This window comes from Chanodichthys erythropterus, chromosome 7, assembly GCF_024489055.1.
Source record: "Chanodichthys erythropterus isolate Z2021 chromosome 7, ASM2448905v1, whole genome shotgun sequence".
Lineage (NCBI taxonomy): Eukaryota > Metazoa > Chordata > Actinopteri > Cypriniformes > Xenocyprididae > Chanodichthys > Chanodichthys erythropterus.
Genome location: NC_090227.1, coordinates 3372083 through 3386569, shown reverse-complemented (window position 1 = coordinate 3386569; position 14487 = coordinate 3372083). Strand labels below are relative to the sequence as shown.

The following is a 14487-nucleotide window of genomic DNA, read 5'->3' as shown; positions in this document are numbered from 1 at the left end:
GAAGCTGCATGGTAAGAAAAGCTTTATATTATCCCATGCTCATTATTATTCAACTGTGTTTCTCGTAAAATTCAGTGTAGGAGCCTCTCCTCTGTCTCAATTTATGTCAACGTGGCCTATTGTTTACAATGTAATCTAGGCTATTGTAATGTCATGCCAATTGGAGCAAATGGCATATCATGATATTCAGTGTATTATTCTATGTATGTAATATAATATGTAGTTTATTATATTTATTTATAAAGGAAATGTCTGTTTTATTTAGTAGTAATGTATTTGTTCAGTTTAATGTTGAGAATGCAACCCTATTTGTTGCATTATTAGATGCATGCCGATGTTAGAATAATACAACTCAAAGATTCAGACATGTTTATTTAGATATCATACAGCAAGAGCATTTGAAGTGGCTCAATATTTTCCAAGTCTCATAGAAATTAGTAAAAGTAAAAATAAATAAATATTTTTAAAAAAAATGTCTATTGTGAAAATTTTCATTTGAGATGTTTATCTATCTAAAATACATTATAGCATTTTTTTTTTCAATTAAAAACTGGAAAAGTAATACAATTGTATTGATAAAATAACTGTAATCTTTGTATTTAACTTTTTTATTATTAATAATTTTATTTTAATCTGTAAAAATGGGTTTAATGACATAAAAAGTACTAAAAGTTATTCCATTCGTCCTGAACAAAACACATTTAAAATACATTTAAAATAATAAATAATAAAATTTTATTATAAAAAAGAATTATATTTTTAATTATATAAAACTATTTATATAATTATAAAAATAATTATTATTTAAAAACAGGAGTGTTTTTATTAATATCATCTGTCTTTAAACTATGCATTTGCTTTGAATGAATTACATTTTTTTTTTTTATATATATATATATTTTTGGTTTTCTGAAGCTTGTATACTTATTTTAATTCTTTTATCCTCTGCTAGGGTGTGTCGAGATAAATGCCACAGTAAATCATACACCAAGAGCATCCGAAGTGGCTCAATATTTTCCAGGTCTCATCTAAGCCTCCAGACATGGATGCATTTTATTTACAGGTAAGAATATATCATTGTGTGTTTGTTACATAATGAGGGTTGTTTTAATATTGTTATAATAACTATTTGTTATTATGTAAGAATTATTTGTGTTAAGAGGAAAATATTTTGTAGTATATTATTCAAGCATATAATATCAGAACTTATACAGTACTTGTCAGCAATGTTAATAATATAACATTGACAGTGAACTGAGTATTAAGATATGTGTTATGATCCTGATGGTTTTTTTGTGTGTGTTTTTTTTCTGTGTATTCTATGTGTTTGCTTTTAAACTGTAGATTTTCACAAGGACTCAGGTTGCGGCAAGTGGACATGCTACAGGAAGGCATCACTGGAAGCTCTTCTACACTGACTAAACTTAGTTATCGTCTGCGTGGAGTCTGCAAATCTGCAATTAAAAGAATGAAGAGAAGAGGTGACCTGAAAATTGGAAAAAGACACGAAATTGTTTTTATTGATGAGAGCAAATTTGGCCACAAAAGAAAGGTAATATATATTCAGTTACATCTGTTCACACTTTATGGTAAAGATAATTGATACAATAAATTCTTAAATTCTGTCATTTTTAGAACAACCTGAGGAAGACAGAGCAACAGGGCATCATGGGTGTTTGGAATGCTTGGGGTCAAAGAGGAGTTCAGAAGACCCATTCTGAAAGTTGTCAATCAGCGTTCAGCTCAACACCTCATGCCAATTCTCCAGAAGCATGTGAGACAAGGAAGCACTGTTGTGTCAGATGGGTGGAGAGCCTATAACTGTCTCAGAGATGCTGGATATAACCATCTAACTGTGAACCATAAGGAGGTTTTTGTTGATCCTCAGACAGGTGCTCACACACAGAACATTGAGAGATTGTGGGGAGTTTGCAAGGCAACAGTGTGGAGATTTAGGGGGAACCGCACAGAAAGCAGGCTCAAAGACCACTTAAAAGTAATTGAGTGGACGTACTGGCGTGGTGACATACATAAAAATGGCCCCCTGGGAATGATTTTGCATGACATCAGAAGGAAGTATCCTGTGTGAAAAGATGTAGATGTTCAGTTTATTCTGTGACCATCATCATCTTTTGTGTTAAAAACAAATTTGTCAATAAACTGTTTGGCAATTCATTGTGATTATTCAAGATGTGTCTCATCTGTAATTTGTTCTCTTGAACCATAAAAACAATAAACACTGAGTTGTTCACTGCAATATTACATGTCTCTTTTCTTTTTGGAAAACAGCAAATGTTTACTTTAGAATAGGGAACATAATCTGAAGTAATATTGCATTTATTAGTGATAAATGTGCCTGTTACCTATTAATAAAGGGAATATTTCAGTTATAAATAATTTGTTAGTATATAAATATAACTGAAATATTCCCTTTATTAATAGGTAACAGGCACATTTATCACTAATAAATGCAATATTACTTCAGATTATGTTCCCTATTCTAAAGTAAACATTTGCTGTTAGAAAGACAGTGTTTCTCTGCAAATTTAAATGTCTGTGTTAAAATGCCCATTCTATATTTATTTCATACTTATAAGCTACATATTCACACAGTGTATTGGAAACTTATAAAGTGTGTAATTGACACAATACAACCTATTAGTTTGTTTTAATTTTAGCTAATTAGTACATTGTTAGGACAGAAACAAGTATAAAGGGGCTATAAGACAAAAATAAGACGACAGCCAATAAAGGCCTTATAAATAGCTTGTAATGGCATACAAGTACATAACTAGTCACTTACAAATGCAGTTATTAGTCATTAATTAGTGTCTAATTTCTGATCCTTAAAATAAAGTGTTACCGTGGCAATTGTTCTACGATCATCTTGGGTTCACGAAGCTTTTGGGAAATGCAGCCCAGATTGTTCCTATGCCTTCAGCCAGGGATGCTACACCAACTGAGCCATTGAGAAGAATAGGCAGGGGCGTCATGCACTTTTGAAATTAAGCTTTCATTACAGTTTTACAATTTAACTTTCACTGTAATGATAATGATCCCCCACCCGCAGGTGAAAAATTGATGGTTCTGAACGAATCGCCTAGGCTGTGTGACGTTTTTTCACCAAAAGATAACTTTCGGGCATGATTCATTTTGTTCCTAATATTCTAACACCGTGTCCTAACTAGATGCAATGTGACAACATTCCAATGACAAGCAATTTGTCTGTCCACACCAAACGTGATGTGACTATGAGATGCGATAAAGTCAATCAAAAATCACAGCCAATTAGAAAAGCACATGGGCGGAGTTTCTTGGCAAGCTCCCAGCACTCGCAATGAAATGGATAAGTACATAAATAAATTCATGAATATTACACAACTTTAACATTTAAAAAAAAAAAAAAACATACTCAGTTACTAAAACAATCTTTGTCATAGAATATAATTGTTTGTTCACAGTAAGTTTGAACATTCCTTTTTTATTAAGGTGAAGTGTCCTTTTTTGCTTTCAGTACAGCTATAAAAGACACACAGAATGATATTCAAACTCACATTAGATGATTTTAACATTAAACAAAGCACATAACATTACCTGACATTATCATGATCATACATTGTGTTGTCGTCACAGAAAAATAGAAACTAAAATAGAATCATCGTTTATTGCCATTGTGGCTAGTTAGGACAAAAACTCTGATTAACATGGAAAATATAAATCACTTTATAGTCTACCTACAATGCAATGTGTAGAATATCGTATATCGATAAAATGCGTCGTCAAATTATATATGAAATTATATTATTGGCACTTCTATAGACATCAGTATTTTACAACTATAAATATTTTTTTTTTGCTAGTACTTATCTGTATTTAAGTGTCAGAAACATAAAATAAACATTATATGGTTGAAAAAAACGAATCAGTTGTGAGATATGATGAGTGCTGAGCACGTCCGTATCTGGCTCAGTGCCAGACAAAGCGCGAACATAGATTTTAATTTAGCAGTTGATAACGTGATGCACTGGATGTTCTAATCACACTGGTTTGATCGTATGCTTCAAAGGGTTAATTATCAATTTTTTTGTCTTTTGGAAGCTGCATTCAAATCCATTTGGCTCAAAATCTGAGGGTGCACGTGCCCCCTAGGTTTGAATGGGCATGACGCCTCTGAGAGTAGGAGTGCTAACAGATTGTATTATAGACCTCTTTTTCTTCAGAATTTCTTGCAGGTATATACAAACAGGTTTTGTATAAAGGACGGTAGCCCTCCAGAAGCGGTGCTGAATAGCTTTGCCTTTTGTCCTCTGCTCCTTGCACAAAATGGCCAAGGGAATTTGTCTGTAGAGGTAGAAATGTGAAGAAGTGAATAGTAAGAATTTGCTATCCCCATTTTCTCACATTCATTCCCGAGACCCCTGGACAGCAGCGCAGTGCCTTGTGACAATATTGAACTGCCCATCAACTCAGTCTGAGGTCTCAAGAGGCTGATTGGAAGACAGGAAAGTCGATCACACCTCTCATTTTGGTCTGGTCTCAGCTTTATATTGTGATACTGAGGTGTAGGTGATGTAAGTCTGGTCTCAGGGGGCATTATAAGCTCAGACAGGAAGAGTATGTAGTATGATGAGGGCTTTAGGTGATGCACACTGATCTATCGGCATGTGCCGGGGACAAATTATTTCAAGGATAGGGCTGCCACATGAATCCCTGAAAGGAGGAAGTGTAGAAACCCTTAGATTCAGACCCTGTTTATGCCTGCTTTAAAGGAGCTATGCAACCAAAACATACAACCTGGTCTCATAGGAGAGACGTACCAGTGGGCACGTTTTGGCGAGACACAAAATTACGTACTGACAAATACGTCTCACTGCAATTTCAGACAGAAACGAACGCTAGAGGCCGGTAAAACGTCGATAAGTGCTTTTGCTCATTTTCACGCACGGTTTCGACGACGGCCGGGGGCGGATTATGGATTCGTAAAGACTCGTTTTGGCGTCTCCTCGCGCAATATCATGTCACGACTTCAAAACGCATCTGACCAGATCGAGTGCCCGATTTGTAAACGAACGTACTTTGGACTTTCCGGCTCTACGCGTTTTGATTTTTTTGGCCGTAACCAAGCTTGCTCGGTAGCTCGGCCGATACGGAGTTGGACTCATGGCGAGGAGTCGACTCCCCCTGCCTGGGTATGAATCCCGCGAAAGGCGACTGACGGCAAAAAAAAAAAAAAAAAAAAAGAGAGCTCAAAGAGAGATCTAAACGAGCTGAAAAATGGACACTTCTTACGTCACGTTTGCTTTTGTTAACACTATCGGGTAGGTTTAGGCGTAGTGTCGGTGGGAAGCTATTTTAAAAACGCAACGGGAACCGCGGCGAACCGGAAGCTATTTTAAAAACGCAACGAGAACCGCGGCGATTCGTCTAAAAAGCAACGTCATAAAAAGGTACCGCATTCACCCTATTATCTGCTCGGGCAAAAAAAACAAAAACAACAACAAAAAAAAAACACGCTTTTGGCGCCGCTCAGTGGACATTTCAGAGCGAAACTGCAGCGATATGTACTCACTGGTACGTATTTCGCAACTCACGAAAACATGCTCAAAGGTATGTTTTCGTCATGAGACCAGGTTGAAAACATAACAAACCTGTTTTTATTGCATTTTAATGTATAGTTCTGGCAAAACAGCAAGCTACGGATCAGATTAATGCACTGCATTCCCAGTGTCCACCTACTGTTAAAATGTGTTCTTGATTGCTCCCTTTTTTCTAGTGTCAGAAAGGCTTTAGAAAAGCAATTTTGAGCTCAATATTAGATACTAATCTTAAAGAGAAAACTGTTCGAAAAGTCATGATTCTTCTGAATAGCTGTCTCAAGTGCACAACGTCACCAAACGTTTGTGTGCATGTACAGACACACATGCAGAGTTAATTTACAGATCTGTATGAGGATGATGAATGAAACTCATACGAACAAAACATAAAAATCATATTTTACACCTGACACCTGAGCTGCGTGACCAGCAAGGGTTGCCTTTACTATGATGCACTAATAATAAATCTATGCTTATCTCCTGTCATGGATGCTGGTCACAAGAGCACCGTCCTTCCTGTTTGTTGCCTTAGAACCAACTCTGACTTCCTTCCTCTCTCTCTGTCTGTCTCCGACTTTCAAAAAGAGCTTACCAAAGGTTAGCTAATCAGCTACATCTGACATCTTTATCAAAAGCACCACATTCAGCCACATGCACACGCGCAAACACACACACCTGTCAGATTCTCAGCCATCAGTACAGATCAGCAAGATTAGGTATCCTTTCTTCACAATGTAACACACTAAAGTGGTGTATATATATGTATGTGTGTAGTGAAAGCACGTGTGGCTGAAAGTGGTCCACACCACAAAACCAGAGACTCTTTCTCCTTTCCAGTCACTTTTCACAGTGATTACTGTGTTCGATAGTGGGGTAACGTGAAATTACTTATTGACTAGAGGTGAGAAAGTTATTTACGAGGTCGATGGCTAATTCCCCCTAGGCTACTTCACAGGGCTGAGGTGTTTATGCACTGCAGGAGGAGGGACAACACAATAAAACACATCATATGTCACCCCGGCTTCTGCTCTCTATCCTGCTGATTTCTAAGGTTGTGTATTTGTGAGAGAAATTGTGCTTGGAGGGAAACCTTGAGTGCGTTTTAAAGCAAAATGAACTAGTGTCATTAGCATTGAAAGCTAACTCTGTAATATGCACATAATATGAAATCTTAGAAGGTCATGGGCAACATACTTCACCCTAGACACCATTTGCTTGCATCCATGATTCTTTAATATGTAAGGAATTGATGCGGGAAAGCTAGCATTAGCAAAAAAAAAAAAAAAAAGAACATAGTGGTGAACCTGCTAATGATCACTTTTCTTTAGTGTGGCCTTTCTTTGAAAATGTTAAATGATCCCAAAGCCGTGTATTAGCCGATCAAGGTCCTAATGACAGAAAATGCCTGGGCCCTTGTGGCAATAGGATTCACACGTCCTGCCTGACATATCTCTTCAGCAAGAGACCACACCTTTGCACCTGCCATAGTGACATTAGCATAACACATACCTCATTAATCCGATCTGGGGCAAAGCCTGTTATAGATTAGCTCTCAAGTACTCAGCCAAGACAAACGAGGCAAATGATCTGAACAGAAAACGATACGCTTAGATTGTGAAGATGGCCAGAAAAAAAAAAGAAAAAAAAAGGAGGGGTAAACAGCCAGACCAATTTCGGGTGTGCACTGTACAAATCAAAGCTGTGTTTTTGAGAAATAAATCAAATTGATTGGTTGTACCTTAGATAAAATTTCATCTGGCAATAGGTAGAGAAAAAAAAAATCAGGCCTCGCCTCACAGAGTGGTTTTTAAGCACATGGACCATCTAAAAGAGGTGTGCTCTTGATGGATAAGCTATTGAGCTTACACAAGTAGCTCCTTGTGAGAGATCCTTGTTAAGCACCCTTCACCAACAACAAGATTGTCTTTAACTATTCAGCAACATTAATAGTCCAGTAAAATTTTTTGCGTAGCGCTTTTCATAATACATGTCATTTCAGAGCAGATTTACAGAAAGTCATGTAATGCCATGTCTATAATGCCTTAATGCTTTTACATTTAGTGATTTAGTGCTGGGTGATATGTTGATATTTAACTCTTAGCATATCAGTATATCAAAAAGAAAGAGCAGAGCCACTGCTTAAAAGAAATAATAAAAAAAATAAAATAAAAGTATTCTAGTTTCATGCATTTTAATCAAAACTTGAGTGTGGGTGTTTCATAAAAACAAACAAACAAACAAAAGTCAGTGGTGACTGTGGCAAGAAATGAAAAAGAAAAGAAAAAAAAAATTCACGGTCCCACTTTATATTAAGTGGCCTTAAAGGTACAGTTTGTAAAATTTTTGCAGTAAAATATCCAAAAACCACTAGGCTAGTGTTATATATTTTGTTCAGCTGATTACAAACAATATCTCTAATGTTTTCAACTACTTGTAAATCATGAGAAAATTCCCATTCTAAACAGTGACACGGGGCAGTGCAGTCGCCTGTCAATGTGGTCAGTTACCTTTGTTACCGCCTTTACTGACGTAGAAACCACATGACAACAGTGCCGTGGACAAATGCGGAAGTAGTGTCTAGCGTCCAGCAAACCACTAGCTTGCTTCAAGCAGTTCCTTATTTACTTCTTGCACGTTTTATGGTGGATTGTGTTAATTATTTATGGAACATAATTACTGTTTACCATCTGCCGCTGGTTCTGTCGACAAGGACAGCTCCCGTAAACTCATGACCGGAAAAGCGGAAGCGGCGCCGGCGACTGTGTCATAATAAAAGTCCCGCTGCTCGTGAGGCGTGTGTTGATCAATCGCTCCAGCTCCTCGTTCAGCTCCCGCAACACTCGGTCCTGCACTACTTCATACTACGGTAACGTTAATAATCGCATCCACGAACATGAGTTCTTCCAGACTCCAATCCCTATTCTTTTGCACCGTCCGTTGATATGGAGACCACATGTCCCAAGTTTCCACTCTAAAACTTTACGTCATCAAACTACGCCTTTGTTTTGAATAGGCTTCTAGTGACCTCTAGCGGAAAAAAATATCACAAATTGTACCTTTAACTACTATGTACTTGCATCAAAAAATAAGTACAGTGTACTTACTGGGTTCATATTGAATTGCAAAACACATTTGCTGCTATTGATGTGGATACGGGTAAGGTTAGTGACAGGTTTGGTGGTATGGGTAGGTTTAAGGGTAGGGGTAAGGTGTAAGGGATGGGTCAACTGTAATTATAAATGTAATTACAGAAATTAATTACAGATGTAATTACATGCAGGTGTTTTTAAAATATAAGTACAATGTAAAAACATGTATGTAGACAATAAGTGCATTGTATCAAATGATTAATTTAAATGTAAGTACGTAGTAGTTAAGGCCACTTAATATAAAGTGGGACCAAATTCACTAATAGTGCTAAAATGTTCCCCGGATGCACAACATCTTGATTTTTGGGTGACTTGTGACCTGTACATATTTTCATAAGACTCACCTTTGTACTCTTAAAGTTGCTAAAGAAGATGTTTTGTTTTATACATTTTTGCAATATTACTTGAAACTGTCTTTACTAACTGATAAAAGACTATTTATTAGGTGCACTGAAAGGAATAATATTAATATACATCATCTGCGCACGAGGTAGGGCCTTAAAAACATCAGCCAATCGTTTACGCGATCATCGCGTAAACGATCGGCCCTCTGGCTTGTCAATCACTGCCGTGACGTTCCTTGTGCGAGACGAGCGCGGCTGCACGCTCCAGTAACTTTCCACACTCCACAGGCGCCGCATGCAATGTTTTTGTCAGGAGACAGGAGTAACAACTGCAGATTATGAGTTACCTGCGGTGAGTCCGACATAATGAGTCCACTAACACGACACAGCGAATGCCGATGGTAAACACTCGTGTTCCAATACTCGTGCACGAGTTTTGGGAGGCGTTCCCTCGAAATGGGGGTTGTTCTTACGCATGCGCTCCTTTCACAAACTCACTAACAGTCTTTGGTTTCTCAGTCGACGAAAAGATCCTCTTTAGCACCTTTAAGTTGCTTAAAATGAATTGTGATGCTTTCACAGTGTGTGGTCTCTGAGAAGACCGTGAAGCTCCTGGTCAGAAGGGAGCATTTGAGGGCAGTTGCCGCAGTGTAACCTCCACAACACAAGCACTTGAATTAGCACCGTACTCTGTCCTAACTGCTCTGGCCACTGTTACACAGCTGGGTATCAGCCTGAGAGCAGCTGCTGAGCGCCTGAAGCGAGCGGCATTTTAGTCAGTCTGCTACTCGCTCTCTCTCGTCCCAGTTTCTTTTCCTGCTGCTCCCCCGGTGACTCACATCATACCCCTCTCACACCGTACACACGGGGGCTCTCCTATTTGAGTCAGTCTGAACTCTGCCACCAACAATGAACCTAGCATTTACTTCAGCTTCTGGGTTCATGAATGGCTGCAATTACAACCATTAGCATGCTTAATTAACAGATTCACTGGCAGCCAGCACAGAGCATGGCACCTTCTTTTAGTCCGCGGCCAAGCACCTGCCCCCAGCACGGCACACTCCCACGTCAGCTCAGCAAGGTGTGTAATTTGAAAGAAAGTGATACAATTGCTTTTTTTCTCCCATGCTCTCCCATCTACTGTTCACTAACATTTTCTTTCTACTTCATGTGTGTTTTGATTCATCCACATCTTGCACCTCTCCTTCCTCACTATTTCTTCGCTCTTCACGCCACAGCATGGCATTGACCTGGGATGATGTTAATGACAATATTTTCATACACCATTCTGTGGTGTTGACAGTGTTGCCAAAAAACAAGCTAGTAAACAAACATAATCAGAAAGAAGCACAATGAGTTTTCCTCACAGGGCCACTGAGGAAGGATTGGCAGGAGCAGGCACTGGCACCAGCCGCAGTGCCAACAATTGGCACTGCCAATCCCCCTTTTTCTTCACCCTGTTCTGGAATGCTACATCACACAACTCGTAATATTTCTTTGTTCGTCTGTCTCTCTTCACTGTATTCAGGGACTGTCTCATTACAGGTAAACACTATTGTTTTGGTGTCCCCGACGTGCTTCCGTGGACGTTGCGCCCCTATCAGACTGAGAGTTAATTACTTTTTAATGAACTCCAGATTACTTCTTCATATGAAAACCATTAGCGCAAGAGCAATGTGGAATGCTTTGTGCAAACTAGATATTTTCAATTCAGTAAAGCTGTCTGATCTTTGATGCTGTGTACAGTAGTTTCCTTCTTATCTACCTTTCTCTCTCCTTCAGATCTGTTGTTTCTCCAATTTATCCCTCCAATTTACCACTCCTTTTCTCAACATTTGATTGGATATTTCTCATGGGTTAGATCACCCTGTGTATGCACCACAAAGATGCGGGACCATTAGAGGAGGCAGGATGCATTTGCGTCTTCAGAAAGTGAAATTGGTTTGGTTTTCTTACTAGAAGGTAAATGATAATAGGGTTTCCATGGGTTTCAGTGTATCTGAAATGACCTTACCTTACCTAGCCTCTTGTAAGAGGTTCAAGGAGTCTTTTAGGAGGAGAAGGTAATTAGACGTAGATGAATTGATTGCGTGTGTGGAGTGTATTGCTCTGACTGACCTACCTCTACTGGAGTACATAGCTATATTCTACATCAATGGTCTCATTAAGACATGTGTGTAGTATTTTTTTTTTACTTTTTTTTTTCAGTAAAATGGCCTGATAACTTATTCTCCCTTCCTCTCTCTGACTGTTTTTTCCCCCATACTACACTTGCTTTCTTTCTCTCTGTGTGCTTACTCTGTCGCTCTTAAGCTGTCGATGGCTCTTTAGTGGCTGTCAGGAGCTGCGCTGAGTGCATCCCAAACATATTGTGCTTTTTCACATAATTAGGCAGGAGGGATTTCATTAACAACACTAGAGTGCAGGCTTCCATTCTTACGCCAGTGAGTTTGTGCCATCCCAAAAGGTTTTTAGCTCTCTCACTCTCTCTCTTGCTCTCAAACATTTTTTAAACACTCAAAGACAATCAAGAGCCAAAGGTCTGAATTAAACGAAAGGCGTATATATTTCAGTCCAAAAATATATTTTATAAATCAATATTTTTGTCTTGATACTAGTGGAAAAATATGTAAAAATCAATAAATCAAACAAAAAATTGCTAAAGCATTAAAAAAATAAGTAATTCAATATACGGATGTACTCCTGAAATATCTAAATATAAACACACCAATGCAGTATACATATATATGGTATATTCAATTAGGGATGCTCATGTTTAATTCAAGAGTTGTAGAGTTCTTTGGGTCAAAATATGGAGCAGTTTACAAGACTATGCAATAACAGTTTATTGAGCATTGCCAACAATGTGTGTATAGAAAAATTCGATAGAGGGGCAGTGTGTTCAGTGATGCAAACTAATTATTGTGGGTTGATATATAAGTTTTCAGCACGCATAGACAGACACACAACCGCACACCCCTGCTCTGTGGGCCAAGTGACAGCTGTGTTTGGTGCAAGTGGAAGAGCAGCTAATGAACCAAACACAAGGCTTGACAATTCACATCTGCTGCTACTCTCCTGCCTCTGCCAGACCCAGCAACACCCACCCAGTCTCACAGGGCGGCAACAGCAGCCGGCGTCTCACCTGGGATGCACAAGCTCCTGTGAAAACTTATACACACACACACCAACATTCACATAGACATGAGCAAATGGTCACACTCAAGTTGTTCGCACTAAGGTAGACGTATGTGTGTCTACTCCAGTGACGTGCACAGATGCTAGGCATGGATGCAAAAATAAACAAAGCTCACACCTGGCCATCAGTGGTGGAGTTAGCCGGTGTAACAGCTAGCAATCCTTGCTTACATCTCTTCTGGAAATTAAACCTTGTCTTTCAGCTCAGTTTTAGGCTTGTCAACATAGCTGTGCTTTTTCTTAGTTTTAAGGGGCTTAGGGGAGAAGCATGCGGAGTAGTTGGCCGACTCCTTGCTGTGCTTTCCTGCTCCTCTCACCTTTAAAGTTTTCTCCACCATTACAGTCTGACTATTCTTTGTAACTGCACAGCAGGGCAAGAGTGAGCGAGAGAATGGAAAGTTCTAGATAGTTTTAGCGATGGTCAGAAGTCTATGGCTGGCTGAGCACCAGGCCTTCCTTCCTACTCAGCCATCTGCTAATACAGGGACGACTGTCCCATGTGTTTATGGGTTTATCTGCTCAAAACTAGGACTTGCATGATTATTAATTTGTATTAGTCAACTAGTCATCCAGAAATAGTCAGCGAGTTATTATTTAGCACATGCAAATGACTCTCCACACAGTGTATTCATCAGTGGTCTGACAACCGGTTCTGTGACAGCGGAATTTATGTGGGTATGAAACAAATGCAAACATGGCTTGAGTTGTCATCATTGCTGCAAAAACAGTTTTCTTTGTTTTCACAATTTCATAATTGGCCATTATAAGTACCATAAAAAATAAATGACATTTTAATAAGCTAAAATTTTATTCTTGCCGTTGCTATATATAGTTTGATTCGTTAGCTTGTGGGTTGGTTTGCTTTCTTAAAACAAGCTAACCACTCCAGAGTTCATTTTCAATTGGGCTGAGACCACCTCATTTATTGCACTGATTATTTTGCAGTGGATTTGAGCCTGATTCCTGTTTTCATATATGCCCAAACGCACCAAAATAAGGGAGAAAACGTGCCAGATTCCTGAAACAAATGGAAAACCCAGCAAATTCTATATGCTAACGGTTTATATAGCTGAGCCAATATACAATCTAAGCTCTACACAGGTGCGTATGCACATATTCACACATATGCTATTTTCAGAGTAGCCTGGGGTTCTTTGTCTCAGAAAAACCTGCCTGTCTTTCTCTAATTGCTTTTGATAACAATTTTGTCAAGCCTCCTCTGGCAGCGTCCACACCACGCTCCCATCAGCAGCTGCTGCTAATTAGCTGCTATCGCTAGCTCTTCTGGCACACTCCCTGCTGATCCCTCTGGCCCCCTAGATCCTAAGTATAAATCATCAGGTTGCTGAGAAAAACAGAGCAGAGGTAGGAAGTTGATTGGATGGTAGATTGGATGACATAATACTACATAAGAATATTAAAGTCAATGTAAAATGTTGTTTGCAACTCATTTTGCTTCCATAATCAATGTTTTGAGGGAAACATGCTATTTTGTGAGGAAGAAATGAAGTGTAGGGCTGGATTTTATACATTGGGAATTGACTGGATGGTGTAAAGTGGGCGTTGCATACCTGGTAGAATTTTGTTTTGCACTCGCCTTTAGAACTAATGCAACTGTATTACAGTAATCAATCAATTAGTTAGTACACAGTAAAAACTGACTTCCATTTAGTCAGACAAACTTTTAATGTTGTTTTGAATATTGAAAAATGACATATATAACATATAACAAATATATATAGTAGGAGCAGCCTAAAATATTAAACAGCAAGAAATTACGAGATCAATTTTGGTAGTGGAGGTCCAACTAACAGACTGCTGAGCATGCTTAGTGTGATCCCCCATTTTTGGTCAAAGCAAAATATCAAAAATATTTGTTATTCCGAATTATTAGACATTTTAGCTCTATGTATTGTTTTTGAATATATGAAGAGTTCAGATGCAAAAGCCGCTAAACGCCACCTCCGCACATAGTATACGTTCATTAAATACTTTCACTTCAAATCCACTAAAACCCAGTGTCAGCCCATTCAGAAATGGAGAATGACGGTGTGCATATGAGCCGTCTTTCAATTGCCGAGCTGCAAGTTTTTATCCTGTTTTTTCCATTGTTACATGGCAATGAAAGGATTTCACGAGAAGCAAGTAAACACAACAGTGTTCCTTTTGCTGCTGTAAAACTGACAAAAACTGACATTTTAC

General features: G+C 38.5%; 1 protein-coding gene across 1 annotated transcript in view; it reads right to left on the bottom strand.

Annotated features, from left to right (window-relative positions):
* Nucleotides 1-14487, bottom strand: part of kirrel3b (kirre like nephrin family adhesion molecule 3b) — a 359059-nt gene that overhangs the window by 167749 nt on the left and 176823 nt on the right. The window lies entirely within an intron of this gene.